Source organism: Magnolia sinica, chromosome 12, assembly GCF_029962835.1.
Source record: "Magnolia sinica isolate HGM2019 chromosome 12, MsV1, whole genome shotgun sequence".
Classification (NCBI taxonomy): Eukaryota; Viridiplantae; Streptophyta; class Magnoliopsida; order Magnoliales; family Magnoliaceae; genus Magnolia; species Magnolia sinica.
This window is the reverse complement of record NC_080584.1, coordinates 71,960,864-71,988,791: the sequence shown is the minus strand read 5'-3', so window position 1 is coordinate 71,988,791 and position 27,928 is coordinate 71,960,864. Positions and strand designations below refer to the sequence as shown.

The following is a 27,928-nucleotide window of genomic DNA, read 5'->3' as shown; positions in this document are numbered from 1 at the left end:
TCTTAAACTTAAACCTTAACCTATTTCAATTCCCTAAAACTATAACCTATAACTTATAACCTAAACCTAAACCTAACCTAAACCAATAACCTAAACCTATAACCTTAACCTAAACGTAAAACCTAAACCTAAACAAAAAATCTAAATGTATTCTCAAATCCTTAAACCTAAACCTACACCTAATCCTAATCTCAACTCGTTAACCTAAACCTAAACTTAAAAACCCAAACCTAAACCCAATCCCGAACCCGAACCCGATTTCCTAAACCTCAACCTTAACCTATTATCAATTCCCTAAATCTATAACCTAAACCTTAACCTAAACCTAAACCTAAACCTATAACCTAAACCTAAACCTTAACTTATAACCTAAACCTAAACCTATAACCTATAACCTATAACTTATAACCTAAACCTATAACTTAAACCTATAACCTTAACCTAAACCTAAAACCTATATGTATTCTCAAATCCCTAAACCTAAACCTACACCTAATCCTAACCTCAACTCCCTAATCTAAACCTAAACTTGAAAACCCAAACCTATACCCAATCTCGAACCCGAACGTGAATTTAAATCCCTAAACCCTTACCCTTAACCTAAACCTATAACCTAAACCTAAACCTAAACTTAATTCACTTAACTTAAACCTACACTTAAATCCAAACATATAACTCGAACCTATATTCTGGTCAAACCTATAACCTTTAACATAAAACCTAAACCTATAACTCAAACCCAAACTTAAACCTATAACCTAAACCTAAACCTAGACTTTAACCTATAACGTATAACCTAAAACCTAAACCTAAACCTAAACCTAAACCTAAGACCTAAACGTATTCTCAAATCCTTAACACCTAATCCTAATCTCAACTCTCAAACCTAAATCTAAACTTGAAAACCCAAACCCAAACCCGATCCCGAACCCAAATCTGAATCCCTAAACCCTTAGCCTAAACCTAAACCTAAACCTATAACCTATAACCTAAACTTAATTCACTTAACTTAAACCTACACCTTAACCCAAACAAATAAACCAAACCCGAACCCGAACCTGAACTCAAATTCCTAAACCTAAACCTAAACCTATAACCTAACCTAAACCTAAACCTATAACCTTAACCTTAACCTATAACCTTAACCTAAACCTATAACCTAACCTAAACCTAAACCTAAACCTATTCTCAAATCCCTAAACCTATAACCTAAACCTAAACCTAAACCTATAACCTATAACCTAAACCTATTCTCAAATCCCTAAACCTTTAACCTATAACCTAAACCTATAACCTATAACCTTAACCCAAACCTAAACCTAAACCTTAACTTAAACCTATAACCTAAACCTATAACTTATAACCTAAAACCTAAACCTAAACCTAAAACCTAAACGTATTCTCAAATCCCCAAACCTGAACCTATTCCTAATCCTAATCTCAAATCCCTAAACCTAAACTTACACCTAATCCTAATCTCAACTCCCTAACCTAAACGTAAACCTAAACTTGAAAACCCAAACCTAAACCCGATCCCAAACCCAAATCTGAATCCCTAAACCCTTAGCCTACATAAACTTAAACCTATAACCTATACTTAATTCACTTAACTTAAACATACACCTTAACTCAAACATATAACCCGAACCTGAACCTGAACCCGAATTCCTAAACCTATAACTTATAACCTTAACCTATAACCTTAAACTAAACCTATAACCTATAACCTAACCTAAACCTAAACCTATTCTTAAATCCCTAAACCTATAACTTAAACCTAAACCTAAACCTATTCTTAAATCCCTAAACCTATAACCTAAACCTAATCCTCTAACCTATAACCTAAACCTATAATCTATAACCTAAACCCAAACCCAAACCTAAACCTATAACCTTAACCTAAACCTAAACCTATAACCTAAACCTATAACATAAAACCTAAACCCAAACCTAAACCTAATCCCGAACCCGAACCCGATTTCCTAAACCTAAACCTTTAACTATTCTCAATTCTCTAAGCTATAACCTATAACTTAAACCTAAACCTAAACCTAAATCTATAACCTAAACCTATAACCTTAACCTAAACCTAAAACATAAACCTAAAACCTAAATGTATTCTCAAATCCCAGGCTTGTTTAGCTGTATCACATGAAATGATTCTTTCGTGTGTCATTTCAAGAATATCGCAGGCTTGTTTAGATGTATCACATGAAATGATTCTTTTGAATTTATCAGGTGATAGAGCACATGTAATTGCATTTGAAGTCTTAGCATTTACACTGCTTTCATTTTTCTGAGGTGTAGTCCATAAAAAAAAAAGCAGTTTCTTTGATAGACTTGGTTCCATCACTACATAGAATCTCAGACACAGGTGGTTTCCATTTAGTTACCGTAGCTCGCCACACGCTTTCATCAATGGATTTTAAGAAAATCCTCATTCTGGCTTTTCAATAAGCATAATTTGAGACATCAAAGGGTGGTGGCCTAGTAATAAATAAGCTATCAAAATTTAACATAATAAAGCTCTAGATCTTTAAACTCAAGTAACTTAATTAATCCAAGTAAATGAGCAACTTAGCTCTGATACCACTTGAAAAGGGTAAGCTCTCAGTCTTAGCATTTACGCTGCTTTCATTTTTCTGAGTTGTAGTGCATAAATAAAATGCAGTTTCTTTAATCACTACAACAAATAAGAGTAATAACGGCACTTCAGGTACCTCTTGCACCGGTGCTGTGTAAAACAAGGCCCACAGTTGTTTTACCATATATATATATATATATATATATATATATATATATATATATATATATATATATATATATATATAACCATAAGGGCCAGTTTGGATGCCTGTAACTTTTCTAAAATGTAACAAAGTTACAAGTGACTTTGTTATATTTGGTGTTTGGGGGAGGAAAGTCACAGGTGACTTTCTCTTAACCTGTGACTTTCTTACAGGAGAAAGAGCCGAAAATCTTACAGGCACTGGAGTTGTTTTTCAAGTTACATGTAAGTAAGTTATAGGTAACGGTTGAAAATTTTGAAATGAAAATCGTTGGGAAGAATCGCACCTGCATTGAAGAAGCGTACCTACCTTCTCAGACGGAGTGAAGGCTGAAGGGCCACTGAAGGCTATAGGCGGCCATTGAAGGTGAGGCTATAAGAGGCCATTGAAGTCTATCAGGTTACATGCGGGTGCAATAAGGGCTACGAGGCTGACATTGGGGAGAATCAGAGCTCTGTATTGAAGAAGGTTGATGGTCATTGCTGTATATATAGACATCCATCCCTTTCCAATGTCTTCATCTCCCTCTCTCAGCCTCCATTTCCCTCTCTTAAGTCTCCTTCTCCCTCTCTCAGTCTACTTCTCCCTCTCTCATCAAGCTTTCGCAAGGTATGAAACCCCTTCTCTCTATTGCGTTTTCCTTTCTTTCCTTTTTTTTCCCTTCTGCATTGACGGAGGCAGTTTGGTGAGGTGGCGTGGATAATGCAGATGATATGTGGGGCCCACCATATTGTATTTGTTTTATCCATGCCATCCATCCATTCTTTTGGATCATTTTAGGGCTTGATTCCAAAAATGAGGGATATCTAAATCTCAGGTGGACCACACCACCGAAAACAATAATGATTAAAAGTCCACCATTAAAAAACTACTAGGGTCCAATGTAATGTTTGTTTCACATCCAAGCTATTGATTAAGTCATAAAGACCTAGATGAAGGGAACAAAACAAATATCAGTTTGATCGAAAACATTGGTGGCCCACCAAAAGTTTTTAATGGTGGGTGTTCAATCAACATTGTTTCCAGTGATGTGGTCCACCCAAAATTTTGATGTACCTTATTTTTGGGCTGATGACCTTAAATTTTCTGGAATAATGGATAGATGGTGTGGATGAAACAAATACATCATAGTGGGCCCACATAACATGTCACATAGCCTTCATGACTTCTGTTGTTGTTTTTTTTTTTTTTTGGTATTGCTGTGGATCCAAAGATTTAGGTCTATTGATATTATTGTAATGAATTTCTTTTTCATGTTTTTCTTTTCGTTTTCTTTTTAAAAATGGGGATCTATTTTTCAGTTTCCATTTTGTGGGTTCTGATGATTTAAGATTGATGTTCTTGTTTCTTTCCATTTCATGGGTAAGGAATGATAGGATTGCTGCCATTTCTGTTTGATCAGAAGATCTTGACCATTTGATCTTTAGCCTTCATCAATTAAAATCTGATTGCTGCCTTCTGTTTTGTGTGATAATGGTGTTACAGCTACCCGAACAAGTGAAAAACCAACCCCAGCATGTTTTACCATAGGGGTGAACTAGTCCAGCTGTTTCTTGAAAGTATCTATCTACCACAGGGGTGAACTGGTCCAGCATGTTTTACCCTAGCATGTTTGTGCAGGTGGTTCCGACAAAATGGTAATCCAGACTGTTGAGGGACTGTATTACAATGGAAAAAGTGTAATATTGTTGCTAATAAAGATTGAAAAAGAAGTATTCACTTTGATGTTATGCAATGGTTCATAGTACATTCAAATTTGTCGTGCTCTTTCAAGTGCTTATCATCAGTAAATTACTGGTAGTTGCAGCCAACTGTTAAGAAGTCCCCACTGTGCCTGCATTCATCAATTTCCCATCCATTGACATTAGCCACTATCTGTTTCAAGTCTTTCAAAAAACACTACACCAACCCCTTAATGAAGAGTACACCAACCCCTTATTTTCCCTCTCTTGTATGTTCTTTTGGCACCTTCCAAACCACACCAAAACTCCCACTCAACCAACCAAACTGGCATGTGTGAGAAAACCCCCCCTTATGCAACAACATCATGACTACATGTCCACCTTAGATGATCTGTTTAGCTTCCTCCTCTTAGAGGCTGGGCTAGTGTGAGAATTTGCACATGACCCAACTGTAATTTCATCACTTTTATAGCTCAAGCATGCAGCATCCAGCACCCCAATGGGGCTCTGTGGCATTGGTGAGACTAGCCTACTTACACATTTAACAGGCATACTGATCAATGCTATCTCTTGAATTAGTTCAAAACACTTCTATACTCTCTCTTGCAATCCAAAGGCAGATGAACAAATTGTTCAGATGATTTGAATTTTAAATTGAACTATAAATGATGGAAGATGTAGGAAAATCCTTCTTTGGGTGGGCACAACTATTTACCTTTTTTACATGCATGCCACAGGAAATGGCCTCGTCCATATCCACCGTTTGGGATTCTCCTGATACTGATATTGCCACTGTTAAAGCAATCTTAGAGGGCCTGAATTCCAAAAATTCAATCCATGCATTTTATTTTTAAAAATTTCTCTATTAGAAAAGTCCCAACTTTGCAAATCTTGGAGAAGGCAAGATACAGACCTTTAACTGTGCTTAAGATGAGTTCGATGCCTCGAAAAATTGTGGATATTGACGGTAGTTTACCTTCATTGATCCTTTGAAGAAAGTAATCTATGAACAAGAATGGAGTAACAGTTTGCATCCTCCACTTCAAAGTGCTTAACACCAGAAGCTCCATTCTCTGTATAGTCCTAGCTTCAAAGTGCTCAACACCAGAAGCTCCATTCTCTGTATAGTCCTAGCTTCAAAGACGAATTTTGATTCTCCAACCTGATAAAACACATGATATTGGCATTCAGATGTGAAGAAAAAACATATAACATCTTCCAAAAGAAGAGGACTGTAGCAATCCCCAAGCATATTAGATAATTGTCCAAAGAATTGTCCAAAGAATGGATGACTAGGATCTGCTGATTTGTTGGTTATTTCTGACCTTTATGTGCCATTCATGTGGGACAGTTGGTTATCTGTAAAATTTTATCCAAACACACCTTAAACATGGCGGATTTAGATCTCATGATGGAGCTAAATACCATGGTTGTAGCAGCTGCGGCAAGTGTACTAATGATTTTTTGGCTTGAACAAAATAATATGCTAGAAGAGCCTCATGAACAACAACAACCACGTAATTGGACAGGTGCTCAAGCTGCAGATGTGATTATTAATGGGCTAGAGCTAACGTGCTTCAATTACATTCGTATGTACAAAGATGCATTTTTTCGCCTTTGCGACATTATATGAGAGATGAGTCACCTGCAATGCACATTAGGCGTATCCTTAGAGGAAGGATTGCTTCATACACTTAGCCATCACATAAAAAACCGTATTATGCAGCATCATTTCAACCATTCTGGGGAAATGATTAGTCGTCACTTCAATAGGATGCTTAATGCAATCGTCTGGCTACATTCCGAATTTCTAAAACCGCCCGAGAATGGGTTGCCTCCTGAGATATTGAATAGTACGAGGTTTTTCCCTTATTTTCAGGTTAGTAAGTACATATTTTGCATTTTATAAATTCAATCCTAAAGTAAGGAAAAATAAGTTATACTTCTTTTCCTTAGGGTTGTGTTGGAGCCGTAAACGGCACACACATTTCAGCCATGGTCGGTTTGAAGGAACAAGCTAAGTGGCGCAATCGAAAGGGATATATCTCCAAGAATGTCCTGGCGAGTTGTTCTTTTGATTTATAATTCCAATATATACTAGCTGGGTGGGAGGGATCAACTTCAGATTCACGAATGTTAGCAGATGCTGTAAGCCAAAACAGTAAATTGATTGTCCAAACAGGTATTAATTCAAGTCAATCAACAAATACATATTAATTAGTTAATATGTACCTTAAAATTAAGTGACTTCGGGCTTATGTTTCTTGTAAGAAAATATTATTTAGTTGATGCTGGTTTTGCAAACATGTCTAGTTTCCTAGCACCATTCCGTAGAGTTCGATATCACCTTAAGGAATTCTGACAGGGTTGTGAGCCAAGGATGAAAGAAGAGTTGTTTAATCTTCGTCATTCCTTGTTACAGAATACTATAGAACATGCGTTTGGAGTATTAAAAGCACGATTTCCTATATTGAAGACTACCCTAGCTTATTTTATGCGCACACAAGTGAATATAGTTCATGCATATGTTATCCTGCATAATCACATTGTGAATAAAAATCATGATTAAGATCTTCAGTTGGAGTATAATAATGATAATAACGATGATGATATGAGAGAAAATGTGGACACAAATGGAGATATTAACGGAGAATTTAAAGCTAATGATAATGAGGATGAAGACGAATTTGAGAATGAATCCGTCATAGTTAGAAGGGAGAAGAAGCGATGGAAAGGTTTTAGACTTGCAATTGCATCTGATACGTGGGCAAACTATAATCCACGACTCAATGATAATTAAATGCTTCTTTTTAATTTTTTTTATAACGAATATTAATGCTCATATCCTGATTTTAGTCTTCGTATATGAATGTAATGTTACACGGATACAATTTAGAGTAATGTTTTTCAAATTCTTTTTTTTTTTTTTTTTTTTGCAATTGATATATCTTAAGTAACTTATAAATGTGATATCTTTTCAAGGAATGGCATAACCTTTAAATTTAAACAATAAAGGCTAAAAGACACAGATCAACTGGATCGACTATATGGACGAATGTATGGCTAATATACTAGTTGATGAAGCATTATTAGGAAGAAAAGCCAATAATACTTTTAGAGAGGTCACTATCAACAGAGTGTGCAAAATGGTGGAAGAAATATTTTTTGTGCACGTGAGTAGTGAGAACTGCAGGAATTGATTATGAATGTTAAAGAGCAAATATCTATTAAATAAGCTTGTGGTGAGTAAGAGTGGATTTGGCTAAGATGATGAAATAAAATACGTGACTGCCGAAGCAGCGGTTTAGAATGAGTTAATACAGGCAAAACCTGAGATAAAAAATATTAGAATAAGCCATTCTCACTGCTTAAGCAGTTCGAGTCTATATACGGAGACAATTTTGCCACGGGGAGTAATGCACGAACTCCAACTGATCTTGATGAAGAAGATGTCATGCCAACTCATGCCTTTGATGACATCCAGTTGTCTTCAATTAACTCCGATGCATATACACCATTTGTGCCCATAGACTCTTCATTTTGGGATGGGACACAATTTGAAACTCAATAATCTGGAGGAAGTGATAAAAGGACTACTGGAACCTCAACTCTAGGGCCATTGAAGAAAAAGAAGGGTACTATCGGATCAACTATTGTAGAAAGATTTGATGGCCTTTGCAGATCAATAGACAAATTTGTCGCCATCAAGTCTACAACTGATGCTGCACGTATGACAACGAAATTTTGGGAGGAGTTGGAAAACATGGCAACTATCGATGAAGACATGATGTATAAGGCTTTTAGGTTCCTTTCAGATCGGTCGAATCTTATACATGGGTTCCTTCATAGTGTATCCCCTACCCAAAGGCATGTATGCTTGAAGAACATGGTTCCTAAATAGATTATTTTAGTTTAATGTTATTTGTTTTTTATTTTCTTTCCCTTAAAGCATTGTAAACATATCTTGTAAAGAAAATGAAAATTTTTGCTTGGATATGTTACATTCAAGTTTTTTTTCCCTCATTACTAGTATTTTGAAAATATGGCCCACTTTTATGGCCCACCAGTTGATTAGTTTAGCCTAAGAATTTGCTAAACTATTCATTTACATGGGCTTAATAAAATGGAATGATTTTATCCCGATATTTTTTATGTGTCAATCTAATTTTTCAATAATTCTCTATTTCAACTCTATCTAGTGTGAATATCCAACTTATTACCTGTAACAAAGTTACAGGTTATCCTGTTTCAGGTGGTGCAAGGTTCTTGCCCTGTTTCAGGTGTGGTGGGAGCTGTAAGGTGGTGAAGGAAGATGGGAGGAAGGTGGTGAGATGCCCTGAATGTAATGAGAATGGGCTGGTGCTCTGCCCCATTTGCAGCTGAGCTGAGTGGTTTTTTTGGTTTGGTTGTGGTATTACTGTTTTGATTATTAGTAGCTTAATTGGGCTTATTTGTATGTATTTTCTCTGTTTTGGAATTGAAAATATAGCTTGATTTTCAAAAAAAAAAAAAAAGTTACAGGTTATCCAAACACAAAAACAAAGTTTCCTGGAAGTAAGTTACAACTTACATCTAAACAGGATTACCTACAACTTACTTACACCTGTAAGTAAGTTACATGTAACTTTCTTACAACTTAAAAAAGTTTCAAGCATCCAAATAGGCCCTAAGGGTCATTTCACACCCGGACCCCGCGCCACTCTCTCCTTCTGCCTATCTTGCACTCTCTCTCTCTCTCTCTCTCTCTCTCTCTCTCTCTCTCTCTCTCTCTCACTTACATCATCTCTAGATCTCGCACCTCTCTCTCCATCTACTTATCTCGCTCTCTCTCTCTCTCTCTCTCTTCCTCACTCACTTGCATCATCTCCAGATCTGGTGTGGCCAGCAGCCCTTGCCCTTCATGTCTTCCCTGGCCAGGTACTCATTTCTCTTAAATAGATATTTAGGTTTTTAATTATTAGATCTATAAATATGCAGATTATTAAAGGATACAATATTGGAATTAGGGATTTCCTAAACTTTGTAATGGGAAAAGGATTAGGGCTTTCCTAAAAAATCACTTTTATGGTTTATTGGTTGGATTTTCTTTAGTACTTCTCATTATCCATATGTCCATGGCTCAAATCGCTAACAGATGATGTTAATCATCTATTAGTGGTTCAAATTCCGATCTGTGGAAATCCAAACTATCTATTGGAGGTTTGGATGTCTTCAAACTTGATTGCTCTCTAAATCCTGAAGGTTTTGACATCTTTTGCCTAATAGAAGTGAAATCTCTGATAAAATGCTGGGACCGAGGTTGAAGCGTTTGAGTTTGAAGGAAGAGATAAAGAATGTAGGGAAGGATGCAGAAAGAAGGATCGATTAAAAAGAAATAGAGGAAAAAAGCTTACGTAGTTATTTTCGAGGCCGTGTAAAAGACCTTACAAACTGCTTTTCAGGGTGGAAAAAAAGAAGAAAAGAATGCATTTAAGCCAATCTAAAAGTCAAGCTCGGCCAAGTCATATCACTCAATTCCATTCACTAGAGTAATGGATGTGCCTTGCCCAAGTTCATGGTTTAGACCAGTCATAAGCATAAGTCGTCTCACTAGTGGATGACTTGAGCAGGCTTGGAGTCACCGAGTTGACTTCCCTGTAAACGAGCTATCATTAGAAGTGTTTTTAGAATATTTGGTACATAATAAGAGCATGTAGCCTCTGATTTTTATTTAGATCTGATCACTCTTTGTTAATGATCTGAAATAGAGATAAGATATATATAGATTCCAAACACTGGCTTATAATGTCTATCAATGAATATATGCGCCACTATAATTGTAATCCTGTGGTCTTATCTCCTTATCAAAGAGACATATTGGGTGGATTCGCGGAGATAGATAAAGGATGTTTTGCACTGATTGTTAGCACTTCACTTTCAGATGTTGTTTGCATACTTTCATGGGTTTGTGGTTCAAATTTGTGTACGATCATTTATACATGTGTTGATTACATTCCAGTTTTGGACATTGACTTCTCACTTCTCAGCTGCTGCTTTGAATTTCTGTGTTGCTGTGAAACTTGTTCCTCTGACTGCCATGCACTTTGGATAGAGTTAAACGTCATTGGATTCTATTAAACTTTGATTGATTTAGTTGACAGCTTTTACTTGGATAGAGTACATTTTCCTTTTAGTGTATTGGCTTAATTTGTAAGTTTCCTTTTACAACAATCTCGTTGTGGATTTTTTAATGCTTGTAGTCAATCATGAGCTCACTAGTTTTTTGTTGTTGTTTTTTTCTGCCTTTCTTTATCTTGTTGACTTGTTTCTTTTCTTTTCATTTCTTTTTTATTTGTATCCCTTCGACATGTATCTCTAATACGTTAGAAAATCCTTTTTTATTATGTGACTATGGAAATTGTCATGCTATACTTCTTAAAGAAAATCCTTTATTGACTAGGGTTTTTCTAATGTCCACCATATTGGTCTAGTATGTTAACGTTTACCAGATGACATGTTTATGGATCTGGATTGTCAAATGTATAGCTTGCCTCCTGGCTAAGTCTTATTCCAAAATGTAAACCAATTAGACACTCCACTTCCTAAAAATGGACATTTTGTGGATGCTTGTCAAATTCTCAGCTACAATTGGCTGTAATATGCTACAGCCCATTTTATATCCTACAGGGAGAATCTCATGTTCATTTTGTGGTTTACTTTGTGGTTTTTAACATTCGCATTTTCTGTTATCATCCAATGAAGTTCTTTTGAACTCAGAGAATTAAATGTTGTTGATTTAATATTGCAGTGTGCAAGACCACTATTGTATTCACATGTTGCATTACAACATGAAACACCTTGGCCATTATCATCTGCACATTGTAGATATTGATGAAAACTATAGTTCTGACAATGACCAGAGATGTATCTGTTTTATCAATGGTAGGAAAGATTGAAAGAAACAAACACACACACAAACACAAAGCTCTGCCATATCTAGCTCAGTTGTGCTAAAGGGAGAGCCATGGGAAGTCAATCGCTTGTTAAGGAAACAAACTCGAAAATGAAAAACTTTGCCTCTTCAGATCGTTACCTCAGGTATTCGTATTTCACAGTTGGTAGCTTCATCAGCTGCAATGGAAGGGTCGGTGACCATGCCATTTGTGACTTCTTTAAAAAATGCTTCCTCAGTTGATGACTTTGGAGCAGGAGTAGGGGTCAAGCCAGGAACTAGAACAGGACCTCCATGGCTAATTGGGATCCTAGCATCTTCCACACTTATCCAGTTCTCATTGTTTACAACTCTTATATTGCTTCCTACTACATGCCCTACGAGGTTTGGTTCCTTGGTCAGGTTAGCCATCAATTCTTCTGCTAAGTTAACCAATAAATCCCCTGTTGCATTAGCCTTTGATACATTTATCAGATCAGCCAGTGGATTTCCTATGTGGGGCCCAAGTGGTCACAATGACTGTTGGATCGGATGGCTCCACCGTCGATCATAAATGGCCCAAGATGTACCCTTACTAGATGATTATGTCCGTTTGAATATGGGACTGTAAAATGGAAATAATGAGCATTTTTAAGGACTTGAATGGCCTGTAATCATTGGTGAGCCCTTGGGCCCCATGTAGGGATTTGCATCATGATAATAAGGCAAGAAGAATTCTCATTGCTCCTATTTCTATTATTTCTATATTTTCTTTCTTTCTTGATTTTTGTAGGCATTTTTTGGTTTTCTAATAAAGTTGCTTTCTTTTATGCACAACTCCAATAATAACTTTATGCTCGAGCTGGACTTTTCGCCCTTCATTGATTCTCTTTTCCTCAGCCAACTCTGTCAAAATCCATTGGCAATGGTGCAGAGTTCCTAAATCAGCACATTTCTTTGAAAATGTTCCATGACAGAGAGAGCTTATGTTATTTGTGTTGTTTTCTATGACATATACACAAGGAATAGATTATAAATTGGTAAAATGGGAGCCTTCATATCATGATTGACACTCTCTTTATTCATTTGCTTGCCTTTTTTTTTTTCTTTTTTTTTTTTGTCTTAACTCTCTCTTAGTATTGGAAAAAAAAAATGCATAGGAGTTGTTTGTTAAAACCTCGCAGAAATGTGATTTTGTGGAGAATGGTATGCTTTTAGTTTGGTTCTACTCTCTCTCTCTCTCTCTCTCTCTCTCTCTCTCTCTCTCTCTCTCTCTCTCTAACTTCTTGAAATGTGGAAAAAACAATGGATGATGATCTGTCTTGGTTGAATGATTTGAGCCATGAAACCAATGAATGATGTTTAGGAACCCATAAATAGTAGGTTATGGACATTGATTCCATTTTTCCTCTGTATTGGGCAGGAATACTTGCTAATGTTTCAGAGGCTTGTAAGCAAGATCTTGACTTTATGTGTCCCAACCATTGCAGTAATTCGGTGAATTTCTACATAGGAGATAAATTACAATTGTTATTTCTAGCTGACTCCAATTCTAACATGCTTCCAAGTTCAAATGATTGCATTTATTTCATAATCTTGGAATTAGTTTCTAATATAAGGCGACTGTCCAAACGGAGGACATGCAGTTGGCGTGGGTTACATTTTTGCATTCGCACATGACTATTGGCTCATGGCCTCTAACTATGGTTATATTTTCATGAATGAGGTAATGATTAAAATCACCAAAGGTGCATTTGGATGTGTAATTGAATTGAATTGCAATAACTATTGAATATGTTCTTTCATGACTAAATTGTAATTACACATGAGTGAACCATTGTTCTGTCCATTGGATGGTTTAGATGTCAAAAATCTAGCTCATTCATCAGGTAGTGTACACTTTGCACATGCTCTGGGCCAAAAACTGATGTTGGCCTGCTAATCAAGGAAAATTATGCTTCTATGAGAAAAATCCTAGTACACTGCACATATATTCTGGCCAAAGATCATGTTGCTCCTTTGTGATAAATGGGTTGGGAATCTTAGAATCGGATTTTTGTGAAGGTTTTAGCATTACAACTGAAATGCAGGTAAGATTCTCACGTGCTTGTGTAATTAGTGAATGTAGGGGCGTCTGCAATTAGGCATGAAACAGAATTTCTAGATGAAATAGATCTTTTCCATAAAGAGTAATCAAATACAAAATTTTGGTTTCTTAGATTGATATTCAGTCTGGTACATGTTACAGGTTGCACTAATCACAAAGCTGCATTTCATCTCAGATACATTATGCCTCAATAAGGATTTCCACTTGAAGCTGACACTATTTACTAGGGGAGCTTAGCTGGCCTCCAGGAAAGGATTATATTGGAGACATGTTCTTGATTGGTGTAGTTTGGCACAACAGATTCAAGGTTTTCAAAGGTAAAATGTTTCCAAAACTTGTTTGTTGGAGAAAAAATTCTCAAATTTTTGGTGATTAGCTGTCGCCATCTGGAACAACATCATATACTTATGAAATTTGACCTTTGCTATTATGTTTTTTGACTAATTCAGGTAGTAGCAATGGGCTTCCAACTCATGGCAGCAAGCTTTAATCTTCCAGGCTCTGGAGCTTTATATCTATTTGTTGGTGGGATGCTACTGTGAGTAATATAACACCCTAGCCTGGAGATTTGATGATCTTGAAGATGAACACAGAAATAGAATAAGCTTGTAAATATTTAGAAACTGACACCAAATCTTTGAATCTAGCGTACATTTGGAAAAGGCTATTCATACCATTTTTATGGAAGAACCAAATTTCTCTTTCTTAATGGCAAAAAACCTTAGAAGGGTGAGAGTTCTTTATTGGGGGCACTTTCCAGGGATCCCAAAACTTTAGCTTTGGGGAAATGATTCAGGACAAAGGTTTGAACTAATGCATTTTGTTTGGAGGGAATGATTTGGGAGGCAGGGACTCAGAATGTTCTCATCTTCCTTTTCCAACCCTATTTTGGTGATTTCGCCTTCTCAAGCACCCTCTAGTATTTTATCTTTGCCCAAGCTCTGAATTTGCAGTAATCCCAGTGTCTACTTCTTTCTAGTATTCTATCTTTGCATTTTGTAAGGGTAAAATAACTTGCACAAGTTTTATCTTTGTAAGGAAACTTAAAGTTACTTGTTTTCTTGAATTTTCTTTTTACATTGGCATAGGGGCATCTTTTTATCTAGAAACTACAAACTATTGGGCAGGTTATGTGTGGTGAGGAATGAAAAATATCATATCATGATCTTCATTGAGTGTATTGGTGATTGGTCTTCTAGTCAATATTCACATTCTTGATTGTCAAACAATTTCATTGCCTTTGATTTCCAGGTAGTTTGATGGCATTCTTTAGGGCTTGTTTGGATACGCGTTTTCGGTTGTATTGTATCGTATTAGATGGTATGATGTGACATTTACCGTGTTTGGATTAGAGTGAATAGGAATTGAATCCCATGCGCGCGAATACAGCTACGAGCCAAAATTTCCAAATGGTGGTAGAGTATTGTTAGGATGTAAACAGTTCGTCAGTATTGCACTCTTTATTACGCTGTATTCGGCAGGGGACAAGTTTTTCAAAACTCCAGAGGCTATTCTCCAATGGGAGAAGGAGATATCTCTACACCATTATCCCCTTCGTTTAACATCGATCTTCTGCATGTTGTTTTGCTATTGAAAATCTTCTCTTCCGCATGCAGGTTACTCTGTTCAGTGGGCAGGATTCTCTACTTATGACGTTGCGACTTGCCAATCGGGCAATCGCAAACCTGATCATGGTTTCACTCGACGATCTTACAGGTATGAATCTCCCTCTTCCAAACAAGGGTGATACTAGGAGTGAAAGACCAATGTGGGTTAGTGGTTTGCATCTGTTTGAACCTGGTATCGTCCTTAGAGACATGCATGTCTTGTTTTCTTTGCGTCATGGTGTGTATACGGTCTGTTGTACACCCCAGCAGATTTGTATAGCATCTACTCCGTATCCACCTATGGCTATACCTCCGCTAGGTTGAAAATCCGATTTAAATCTCTGAGAGTAAGAATCCAACATTGGGATTTTACAAAATCAGGGTGGTGTGTGTGGAAAGCTGGAAATGACAAGAGTATGCGCCACAGAATCAGGTACATGATTCTGGCAATGGCTTGTAGATTTATCGGTGTTTGGAATGTGTTGGTTTATAAAAATCCTATTCCCTGCAAACACGCTCTGAGTTTTCCAGGGTGAGTTGTTTGTAAGGTATTACTCTCCTACAACACCTGTTTCTCTAAATTGCACTCTCTCTTTTTGCATGTTATCAATTCATTATGGCCCTTTTGAGATGAATCTTCCTCCATCAAATGTTAACCATTTTTGCCAACATATTCCCTGTAAACTGTCGGTAAGATCGTTGCATGATGTTCCTGAAATCATCGTTCATCTGCATATTTAGAACTACAGGATTGCTTGGGTACATGTGGCTACCCTGAGATATTCAGCGGTAGCTGCATGCCTTTCAATCTTTATATATATTTGAAAGTGCTGATAGCTTCATGCTTTCGGTCCTTTGTGGTAACACAGACATGTTTGAGAATGGCGACTGTTAATATCAAAGGTCATATGAGAATATGTTTCCGGTTTTAATGTTCGTCTAAATAGACATGTTTTAAACTTCCATCTCATTAATGTAATGTCTGTTTATGGCTGAATCAAAGCCTAACTCCTAAATCTAATCATGCATCGATGGAGACATTAGCAGTCTCTCCATCTGTCTGTGCAAATTTGATAGTTCATTACAATCTCATTTCTCAGCAAACAAGGTATGTCATTTCCAATTCTCAGTCATTTTTCTTTCGATAGTATGATGTTCATTGATAGCTATCTAAACAGTAACATGTAAATTGAATATGAGAATAGTAAATCTATGATTGACTTTCCATTGTTGGTCTCATATGAAATTGTGTTTTCTGGTCAGACATATCTTTCTGTAAATCGATATCCATATTTACAAAATTAATAGTCAACATATATTCCTGTATGCTTAAAAAATCATGGTAAAGAGATGTTGATACGCTGAATGAAGTAAATGTGGTTATCGTATGCAGCTTCGTTTGAAGTGAAAACAGGGTTTTAAAATTTTGAGACCATAGAAACCAATATTATTATTTTGACAAAGAACTATAAGCAAATATCAAGGATATGTTTAAATTCCCAAAAACAAATATTCATGTATAAGCCAGTAACTGTAATCACATATTCATGCTTGCTTAATTTCATGTTTTCAGTTTTGCAGTGATGCGAACATAACTGATTACCATATAGACACAGGTGAGAAATAATTGTCTAAAAATATGAATTTCAGATAAAAAATCTGCTTACATAATTGTGAATATTTCAATGTAAGAATAAACTACAGTTAGTTGACATTCATACTTCTGTCAAATTCATGCCTCATTCACCTGTAATCAGATATTCCTACTTTAGTCATTTGCATTACAAACTATAAACAACTCAATAAAGTTTTGCATAACAAATCTTTCATGACACACTTACTTGGAATCTTTGTAGTGACTCCTACATATCACTCCCTACATGATTAACAATCTTATTACTTCTTTCCAATTCTCATTCAGATTAATTTCATCTACAATTAGCTTATGGCTTCCGATAGTGCTGAAAATAGTGATGAAAGGTCCTCTGCTAGTGATTGGACTGAGAGTGAAGTAGTTGCTGCAATAACAACCATTGCAGCCTCCGCATGTGTAATGGGCGCTGCAGAATATTATCGTCGTTAATATATTAATCAAAGAATAAGGAATGTCGTATTGATAGGGATATATTTGTCAATGACATCATAAAAAAGCGATGTGGATTGCCTTGCATAGCTAAGAATGGGCAGGGATACTTTATTTGAATTATGTTCATTGTTGAGAGATCGAAAACTCTTATCCGATATCAGGAGATGTATTAAGGAGGAACAGGTTGTAATGTTCTTACATACTATCGGACACAATGTACATAATCGTATGATTGGTCATCGATTTACTGTATCTGGTGAGACCATAAGCAGGCACTTTACTAGGGTCTTAGATGTTATCATCGGTTTATATCCAGAATACGTAAAGTTTCTTAGTCTATGCACACCTAAAGAAATATCCGACAATCCGCTATGAAGTGCCTACTTTCAAGTAATATTACACAAGTGTTGGATGTCATTGGTAGGATTTTTACTTTGTAATAGGAATGACGTGTTCATGTGGCACACGTTTGATTGTAGGACTACATCGGGGCCCTAGATGGCACCCATATCTAAGCTTTTTTCTCCAAAGAAACATGCACAACTTTTAGAAATAAGAAAGAATTTTTGTCTCAAAATGTTCTTGCTACATGTACTTTCGATATGAAATTTGTATACGTGCTTGCCGGTTGGGATGGCTCCGCATCGGATGCACGTGTCTTACAAGATGCATTAACCCGTCGCCTAGACTATTTTCTTATTCCTCATGGTAATCATATATATGGGGTGTTTCTTTACATTTTAGGAGTTTATGTTCATAATATAACTAAAACATATCTTCCAATGTGTAGGAAAATATTATGTCGTTGATGCTGGCTATGCACATTCTCTTGGGTTAATGGCCGCCTATCGAGGTCTGCGATATCATTTGAATGAGTTTCATACTGAAAGGAAGCCTGTTAATAAAAAAGAACTATTCAATTATCGACACACACAATTGCATAATGTCATAGAGAGGTCATTTGGACTTTTAAAGTGCCGCTTTCCTATTCTACGTACTGCTTCTCAATTCAAGTTTAAAACACAAGTTAAGATTGTTATTGCTTGTTGTGTCTTTCATAATTTCATTCATATATAGTGGTGATGACGGACTGGCTGAGGTAGTAGAGGACGATGGAGACAGTACAGAGGATGTTGCACCATCTCCTGTAGAGATATCTATATTGGAGGAAGGGCGAGCTCTATCTCAGGTGATGGACCGCAGTCGGAGGAATGGTCGAGGAAGAGAGACGACATAACCAAGAAAATGTGGAATGACAGTCTTCCACGCACCAGACGATGTACTTAGTTCTTTTCTCACTACAAGAAAAAAGGTTTTTAGCGACGAAACTTTTAGCCACGAAATTTTTTTTCGTCGCTAAAAGTCACTTTCAGCGACGAAATAAATTTTCGTTGCTAAAAGAGTACCTTTAGTGACGAGACTTTTAGCGACAAAAGTTTTCATAGCTAAAAATCGTGGACGAGACTTTTAGCAATGAAAATATTCGTCGCTATAGGCTCAAAACATTTTTTGGACGATTACTTTTAGTTACGAAACTTTTCGTAGCTAAAAATCGTGTATGGAACTTTTAGCGACGGTTTTGGTTCGTCACTAAAAGTAACTTCCCGCTTTTTAGAAAATTTTCCAGCTAAGAGTTTTAGCGACGAATATTTTCGTCGCTAAAAGTGTTGTGTATTACAGTTTGAAAATTTTGGCCTTGACTTTTAGCAACGAACCAAAACCGTCGCTAATAATTTTTTTAGCGACGAACATTTTCGTCGCTAAAAGTAATTTCCCGAAGAGTTTTAGCAACAAATAATTTCGTCGCTAAAAAATCTATCTCAGTTAGAAAATTTTGGCCCTGACTTTTAGCGACGAACCAAGACCGTCGTTAATAATATTTTGAGCGACGAAAAGTTTTGTTGCTAAAAGTAATTTCCAGAAGAGTTTTAGCGACGAATATTTTCATCATGAAAAATCAAAAATAGTAGTGTATTCCAGTTTGAAAATTTTGGCCCTTACTGTTAGCGACGAACCAAGACCGTCGCTAATAATTTTCCCGCTTTTAAAAAAATTTTCCCACTAAGAGTTTTAGCAACAAATATTTTCATTGCTAAAAGAGACTTTTAGTGATGAACCATTAAGATTTTTAGCGACGAAAAGTTGCGTCGCTAAAAGTAATTTCCTGCTTTTTTAAAAATTTTCCCTCTAAGAGTTTTAGCAACGAATATTTTCGGCGCTAAAAAACAGAAATTTACTTTTAGCAACGAAAATTTTCATTGCTAAAAGTGTTTTGTATTTCGGTTAGTTTACTTTTGGCCCTGACTTTTAACAACAAACCAAAACCGTCACTAATAATATTTTTAGCGACGAAAATGTTCGTCGCTAAAAGTAATGTTGCTTTTGAAGAAAAAATAGGAAATTTGAAATTTTTGAGAAAAAAATTATAATATGAGAAATTTTTGAAATTTTGAGAATAAAAATTCTAAATTTGTATTTTAATTTTTTTAAAATATTTTATAATAAAAATGATATTTTATTAAAAGAGTAAAAAAATATACATTTTGGAAAAAATGTTATTTTTAAATGTAAATTGAAATTTATCTGTGAAAAATAAAATTACTAAATTATTAGGGAGATTCAGTAATTGAACCTTTAATCAACTCTTTTTGGACAATTTAATCAGTTCAGATTGAACAATAAATAACTTCAGATGTTTAAATCAAATTCACCAATTTCTCCCAAATTGGATCACCTGCCCTCAAATTTTGAAATCGAACGTTCAAATCCTTGATTTTGTTAGAAAAACATGAAGAATCAAGCATTTCTCACCTATTGGCACTAATTTGGTACGATTTGAACAAAAAAATGGAGCAAAATGCAAAAATATGACAATGTTGGAGAAAAAGTTTGACAATGTTTGAGAAAAACTTTGAAAACAAAATGATACTTTTGGGAAAAAAAAAATCAACATTTTGAAATTTTTGAGGAAAACAAATTAAAATATGAGGAAATTTTTGAGATTTTGAAAATAAAAATTCAGAATTTCTATTTTTATTTTTATTTTTTGAAATATATTATAATAAAACATCATGGTGATCCATGGGTTTGCCATATCCTAGGACAAATTCATCGGGTTTGTTTGGCTCGTTTGGCATATTATGGGATTTTACCATCCCATCCCTCCTAATCCCTCTTAATCTGCTTGGCCAAACAGGCCCTGAATGTATTTGGTCTATCCATGTCATCCATCCGTTTTTTTGTCTAATTTAAGGAGTTGAGCCCAAAAGATTAAGTGGATCATATCACTGGAAACAATGGGGATAATAATTTCCACCGTAAAAACCTTTCTAGGCTCCACAGTGATGTTTATTTTTCATCCAACCTGTTCATAAGATCATACAGACATAGATGAAGTTAAAACACAAATATAAGCTTGATCTAAAACTTCTAGGGCTCCCAAGAATTTTTCAACTGTAGATGTTCAATTCAATTGTATCCTATTGTGTGGTCCTTATGAACATTGGATATGCCTCATTTTTAGTCTCAATTCGAAAATTTATCTGTTAAAATTAACGGATGGAGAGGATAAAATACATAAATTATGGTGGACCTCACAGAGTTTACTCGTAGTGAGTTACTCACTACACAATCCACTTCCATGGTAATAAGCTATATGGGCCCATAGAAGAGTTAAAAAATCAAGCAGATATAAAATTCAAGTGGGCCACACGTCAGACAAAACAGCCAGGATGGAACATCCACCATTGGAAACTTGGTAGGACATCGGGATGATATTTGTGCCCATGGTTTTATTCGTGTGGTGATAACCTTATTAACGGTTGAGATGGTGTATAAATATCATAATGGGTTCTAGGAAGTCTCAATGGTGGACGTTTCCATTCTCAGTATTTCACTCGGAGTGGCCTAACTTAGTTTTGAATCTGCCCGATTTTTAGACCCTGTCCCATTACGAGCTTGAGAAAATCATGAACAAAGTGGTTTTGTTACTGCATTTCTGTGGGCCCACATAGCTTCTGGTCACAAGAACTTCCCATGATGCATTTCGTCATCCATCCTTTGGCATGCATTTTGCAGTGAGGATTTTGACAATTCACGGTGCCCCTTATCAGCATACATTGCTGGGGTGGGTTTTCAATCCGTTTTACTTCCTAAACTATGATCTCCCCTGTTTTTGTTATAATCATGCCACAGATGCTATGGTAGCAATGCTTCATTGTTGATCCTAACCTATCATGCTTGGATTTGAATATGAGCCATTTGATCTTTAGTTCTCAATGTTCTAAATTTTCTGTCCTAGACAATCATTAGTTCAGCGAATGCTTCTTAGTATAAACTAGAATATGAACAGTTTATTTCATCATCTAAGATGTATTTCGAGTTCTAAACCCATCCTCGATGGCTATGGTATGGTGGGCACCATTCTCTATCAAAACCCTTATAGTGACTGTCGGAGGTATGGACGTGATGAGGTCGATCAGTGTCTTCCTCAAAGTGGATAATTATTCCAATTCCACGGAGCTTTTCTATATTCTTCATAAAGATTCCTCGAATCCACGAGAAAAAATAGAAATAAATTCTAGTAAATTCAAAAATAGCTTAATTGACGATAAAAAAATGGAATTACACGGATTTTTAATTGTCACTTGCACAAATGTGATTCTTTACAATTATAAGCAAACCATGATAATCCTAACAAATGGATGAATCGAAATGTTGTTTGGACCTATTTTTGCGTAAATGATCTTAACCGTCCATTTTTAATTCCATTTACCGAATGGTCAAATTTACTAAATCAGTGTGGTATTTTCATGGTAGTTCTTGAAATATGGATTAGACCTGATGAACCGTATTGATCAATGGTTTGGACCGTCTAGGTTCTGAATAAAAATGGGAGCACTATAACTAGTTGTGTTCGTAGGCACCGGAGCATTTCTAAATAAATAAATAAAAGAGTCCTTGTGGAGCAACAACATTCATGGGAGATGTGTTGGTGTTCCCTCACATAAATTTTTTTTTTTTTTAAAATAAAAAAATTAGGGCTTGATACCAAAAATGAGAGGGATATAAATCTCAGGTGGACCACACCACATGATAACAATAGTGATTGGATATCCACCATTAAAACCCTCCTAAGGTTCATTGTACTTTTTATTTGACATCAAATCTATTGATTAGGTCATACATGCCCAGATGAAGGGAAAAAAAATATCAGATTGATCCAAAAGTGTATATGGCCCCGGAAAGTAACTTAATGGTCGACGCTCATTCAACACTGTTTCCTATAATGTGGTCCAGTTGAGATTGGGATATACCTCATTTTTTGTCTCATACCATAAAATGATATGGAAAAATAGATGGACGACAGGGATGAAACACATACAACATTGTGGGGCCCACACAACACCGACCACCAGCCACGGGCGTTGGTGTCAGCGCGAGTAGAGAGAGGGAGATATACTCTCCTCTTTCGGTGTCTGACTCTCTGTCTCCTCTCTCTCACGCACCCTCTCTCTCTCTCTCTCTCTCTCTCTCTCTCTCTCAGTCCCTCTCTCAACTGCGCCCTCTCTCTCTCTGTCTCTCTGTCGCTCTCTCTCTCTCTCTCTCTCTCTCTCTCTGACCATTCTCACCGTTGACGGAAATCCCTAATTTCTAGATTTGGGATTCGAAATCCCTAATTTCTGGATTTGGGATTCGAAATCCCTAATTTGCCTGTATGGGATTCGGATTTGAGGATTCAGAATCGAAAATCCCTGATGTTTTGATTTTTTGGGGATTCATATCTGAAAATCCCTAATTAACAGATTTGGGGATTTTTTGGGGATTCATATCTGATTTTTTATTGAATGCAATGGGGAATGTTCTGTTATCATTTGATTCATATCTGATTCATATCTGATTTTTTGTTGAACTGTGGTTAGTTTACCCATATTTATTGTTTGGAATATCATTTGGTAAAAAGATGGTCCATTTAAAGAAGTGGACAGCCTGTAGTACAATACAAGCAAATTTACTTGTGTAGACAGCTATATCAGAATAATGCGGTCTATTTTTTATTTTTATTTATTTATTTATTTTTATTTTTGTGTGTGTGTGTGTGTGTGTGTATTTTCCTGCAGTAAGCATTATATATATATTTTTTTTTTTCTAGGTGCTTGTGTATAGTTTGCAAACCATGGCATGTCTTTGTGGAATTTTCAGTGAGTGGGAATGAGCTAAGTGAGACATCATCCAAAAAAAGAAAGCTCTGCATGGATGAGCACATCTCTCATGGGAAGGCAGAGCTCGCGCCTTGATCAATGGAAGGGATTGGAAGCTCTAAGGCATTTGAGAGGAGAAACAAGAGAGCAAAAATCTGGCACCATGCCCGAGACTTTTAGACAACGGGATTTTGAAAATGCCAAAGAATATTTGCTGATTCACTTTGTCTCTTTTGCAGTCACAGCACTGCAAGATCTTTTCAGTTTCCTGAACTTTGTTTTTGGATGATCCAATAGCCCCAATCTTTATTGGGTTTTCCAATTGAATGTAGACAAGTGCTCATTTTTTATGCAAACTTTTGTTAATCTTCCATCTATATGTCATGAATAGGTTTCTAGTTGCCTTGACTCGTGGACTATGGCCCATGATATCAACAGTCTTGATAACCATAGACATGAATCACGTGTGCAATGGGGATGTCGTAGTTAGCACTTCATGAAACTCCATGAAGCGTGCACATTGCAGTGACATCCCTCCAAATCATAAACATTCATTGGAACAAAGCCACGCATCCCGAATAACTCAATCAACTGTTTTGGTTTTCAATACATTTCTTTACCCAATTTTGCCAGTATTATAGCCGAATTATCTGAATTGAGAAGACTTGCTTGCTTAATCAGGCTGCGTCTGAAAATATGTTTTTCAGGCCTAACTGCTGGTGATGGATTTGTCTGTGGCCTGCTGTTGGATTCAAAACAACCCTACTAGGGTTGGGGCAATAGCATATACATCCAAATGGGTGTCCCTCATCCAATGGCTAAAGAAGCTTCCCACTCAGAAATCAGTGCCAGGGACCACCATATCTGCTAATTGAGATTGCTTGCCAAAGGGACGTGTGCAAACATCTCCATGGTTGGGCTTAGAGAAGACCAGACATGAGTACAATCAAGAGAGTTTTTGCACCAGCTTGGTATGTGGCTAATATTGCACTTAATTGCATGTGTGGCAGCCAATGGGTATCTGATGAATCCAACCCAATGTTAATACATCTAGGTCTCATTTATGGGACCCATTAAGCAATTGGGACTGGTTCAGGTCTCAACTTTAGGACCTGATTAAAAATCAGGTCTAGGTACTGTCAAGTTTGGGTCTAGGTGGTTTTAATAGTAAATTATATATTTTTTGTATGCATTTATTATTCTAATAAAAGAAATTTCACTTCTAGCACTTTATTTTTTTGGTTGAATGTCATATCATCTCTTTCAATAGATTGGTTTTGGTCTAATCTTTCAATCATTCTCTAACTGTTAAAAGGAAATAAATTTCCATCTAGAGTTGGTTACGAGTGTAGTTTTCTATGTAACTGTTAAAAGGAAATCAATGTCCCCCTCTCTTTTGGTGACTCAAACAGAAGAAGCCATCTCATAATTGAGGTTTTGTTATAACCTGTGTTGTTTTCTAAGTGCACATGTTTTCATTAGTATATTTATATTTTTACCAATCTGTATTTTCTTTTAAGCTTTTTTTCTCGGTATCTTATGCAGGTTGCTTCAAATCATTATGGTTATTCTGTTATTGTATTTGGTGAACTCATGGAATTCCATTAAACTATGTATGCTTTCTTTAACTAAATAATGATGTGCTTGTCATCTATCTGTATATTATCTTAGAGCCCTGGCAGGGTTAATCATTGTAGGAATTTGGTTCCTACTCCCAATACATGCAAGTGTGGCAACATGTATGAGTTTGGGGCATTCATCAAGTGGACCCCTCCATGTAGCCAAAAATCAGGTTGATGAGGTCTCTAGTGGGTCTCATGTAAAAGAAAGATGGATGATTAAAGGAACTGGCAAGGCCGGGGAACCTTAGACATTCCATCTTCTGAAACCAACACTTTGGATATTATTTGACATACAATAATCTCTATATGCCTATTATGGATCTATAGAATGGATGAATAGGATCATCAAGCTTCATTATGATTAGGGATTTTGTAGGAATTAGTAAGTATAAATTATTATTTTTCCCTCTCTTCTTCTTTTCTATCATAAATATGTAAAACAAGCCCTAAAAGGCAAATGCTATTTTTCTTATACTCCATCTTCCTTGTAAGAAGACAGCCATAGTGTAAACATTTTACTTTTCCCATAGTATAAGCTGTTTACTTTTTGGTTAGTTGTTTGTTTGTACTTTGCATGCTTACACTACTATAACAGAAACTAGCAAATTGATGTAGAACATGGCACAGATACATTCCTGGCATGGTTGGACCAAAAAGAAGGTGGAATGTAAATTGATCATAATTTAATCTCTTCTCCTTATAAATGATTTTGCTGACTCCTGCAAAATAGCGAGCTTACAACTCATGTTGCACCCATGGGCTCAGTTATTTCCTGAAATCAGCCAACATCTTTCCTCTAAAAAAAATATTATTTTGCTTTTAACCATTTCATCGTGTCATAATTGTTATTGTTTTTGTTGTTAACACCATGCAATTTTACTTCTAGCTCATGTAGATTTTGTTCAAATCCGGCCCTATGATAACTCATTTATTTCGTGCTGTTATCATCTTGGGTTGCTACTATTAAGGCAATGCATGATGTTATTTATCTTCGCCATCATCTAGAGAAGGCAAGTTCAGTCCCTTCACCTTTTGGTCCATTGTATGAACTCATTGTAATAGATATTTGGTTCCTAGAGAGTCAAGATTTCAGAAACTGTGGAAGCCCCACTCTATATTAGGTAATTGTGCCCTGTTTCAATGGCAAAAATGCACCCAATTCAGAAACTGTGGAAGCCCCACTCTATATTAGGTGGAAATCAGAAAGTCCATCAAACTGGCTTCAAATGACAAGTGAGCTCATTTATTAAAACAGAAATGAGCATGTTGCAATCACTTAATAATGTCTCCCTTGCAGGTTCCATTCTTGTTTCGACTTTGGCATCACCATTTACATTAGCCATGCATTTGCTAAATTTGCCAAAGCTTTATAATCTTTTTGCAGGTTGGTTCTTTAGATCCTGGCAAACTCATAAAAATACTCAAATCATCAATACCCAGTCTGTAACTGCATTCAACTGTGATGGTTCTCCCTCCAGGATTCACCAAATTGTGACATTCACATTTTCTGTAGTGTGCTATTTTAGTTCTTAGAAAGACATTGAAAACTAAGATAACTCTGAAATGGGCATTAGCACTAGTCAAGTGACTCAAACCCAAGACTGGTGAATGCAACTGCAATAGCTTGGCTATTGCATTCAGTGAATTGGTTTTCTCTTTAGGTAGACTTTTGCAATAATAACTTCATATATGTTTTTCTATATCCTTATCAGATTTTACAAGTTTTAAAGAACTATCTAACTTTTAAGTGGGAGCAGAAAATCAGTTGACTTTGTTGTCCTGGTGTACTTTAAAAAGAAAAAAAAGGCTGGACTGCCAAAAAGAAATGGGTTATCTGCTATGTATCGTAATCTGCCTGTAGTACCGGATTTATGTCGATCTTTATTGAATAATAATAATAATCTATTTTTCCATCATGAGCAGGGATTTTGATGTCTACATTTGACATGAAGGATGAATCCAAGGTCCCTCTCATTCCAAAAGCATGGTTGATTATTTCTGCAGTTCCCTTTACTATGTTCTTCTTTTGGCATGGTCACATCCACATAATCCATGCCCATGTTGTGAAAAATACTCCTACTCAATAATTTTTGATTGACTGTTTTATGAACCTGCAGGAAGTGATTTGGCAAGGTGAGATTGGTGGAGTATATGCGGCTTTGGATACATTCAAGGCTGAAAAGGCATTTCCTATGTGCAAACTCACACATTTGTTGCGTGATTCATTGGGTGGGAGGACTAAGACATGTATAATTGGTGGGCCTGTCAAAATTGGACTGGGCCTGTCCTGTTCATTTGGTGGACTTAAAAATAGGCCCGTGTTTGACTTGTAGGCCTAAAATTAGATCAAGTTGGGACCATGGGGGCCAGGTTCGTACAGGACTTGTCTCTATGGGAACTGCACCAAAATGTATGAATTTAGTTTTCTTTTAAATTTTTTTTTATTTTCTTGGTGATTTTTATTTTCTCAGTTCTCATTTATTGGATATGTTCATTTGAATCATTTTCTTATGTATATAAGTGTATATGTTCCATGTTTATGGTGGAGATTGTTGGAGAGTAGCAAGCCTTAATCTCTAAGGAGACTCGTGGGGCTTCCAACCTTTTCTCAACAAACCTTCTTTTACTACTGTAAAATTCATCCTACTTGGTTAGAGCTGAAGACCTTACCTTTTTTTTTTCTTTTTCTTTTTTTTTGTGATCGACGATTGCATCATATTGCATTTGCACCATCAGGTTTGTTCATTCAGAACTTGCACTATGCTGATCAGCTACTGGAATGATCTCTTTTTGATTATTTTTACCATTGTCATATTTCCAAGTTTTAAGTCCTTGACTTAATTACATATGATCAGATGTTGGTAGTGGGAGGAATGCTAATACTGGAAAGGATAATGGGGTCAATCAAAGCACCGACAGAGGCCT

General features: G+C 36.2%; 1 long non-coding RNA gene and 1 pseudogene across 1 annotated transcript; one reads left to right on the top strand and one right to left on the bottom strand.

Annotated features, from left to right (window-relative positions):
* Positions 1 to 4,763: 4,763 nt before the first annotated feature.
* On the bottom strand, positions 4,764 to 11,813 carry LOC131220238 (cyclin-D2-1-like; annotated as a pseudogene).
* Positions 11,814 to 13,226: 1,413 nt separating this feature from the next.
* Positions 13,227 to 14,181, top strand: LOC131221665 (uncharacterized). The gene is made up of 3 exons (XR_009159514.1): positions 13,227 to 13,570; positions 13,664 to 13,805; positions 13,938 to 14,181. It is a non-coding gene; the product is annotated as an uncharacterized LOC131221665 (long non-coding RNA).
* The last annotated feature ends 13,747 nt before the right edge of the window (positions 14,182 to 27,928 follow it).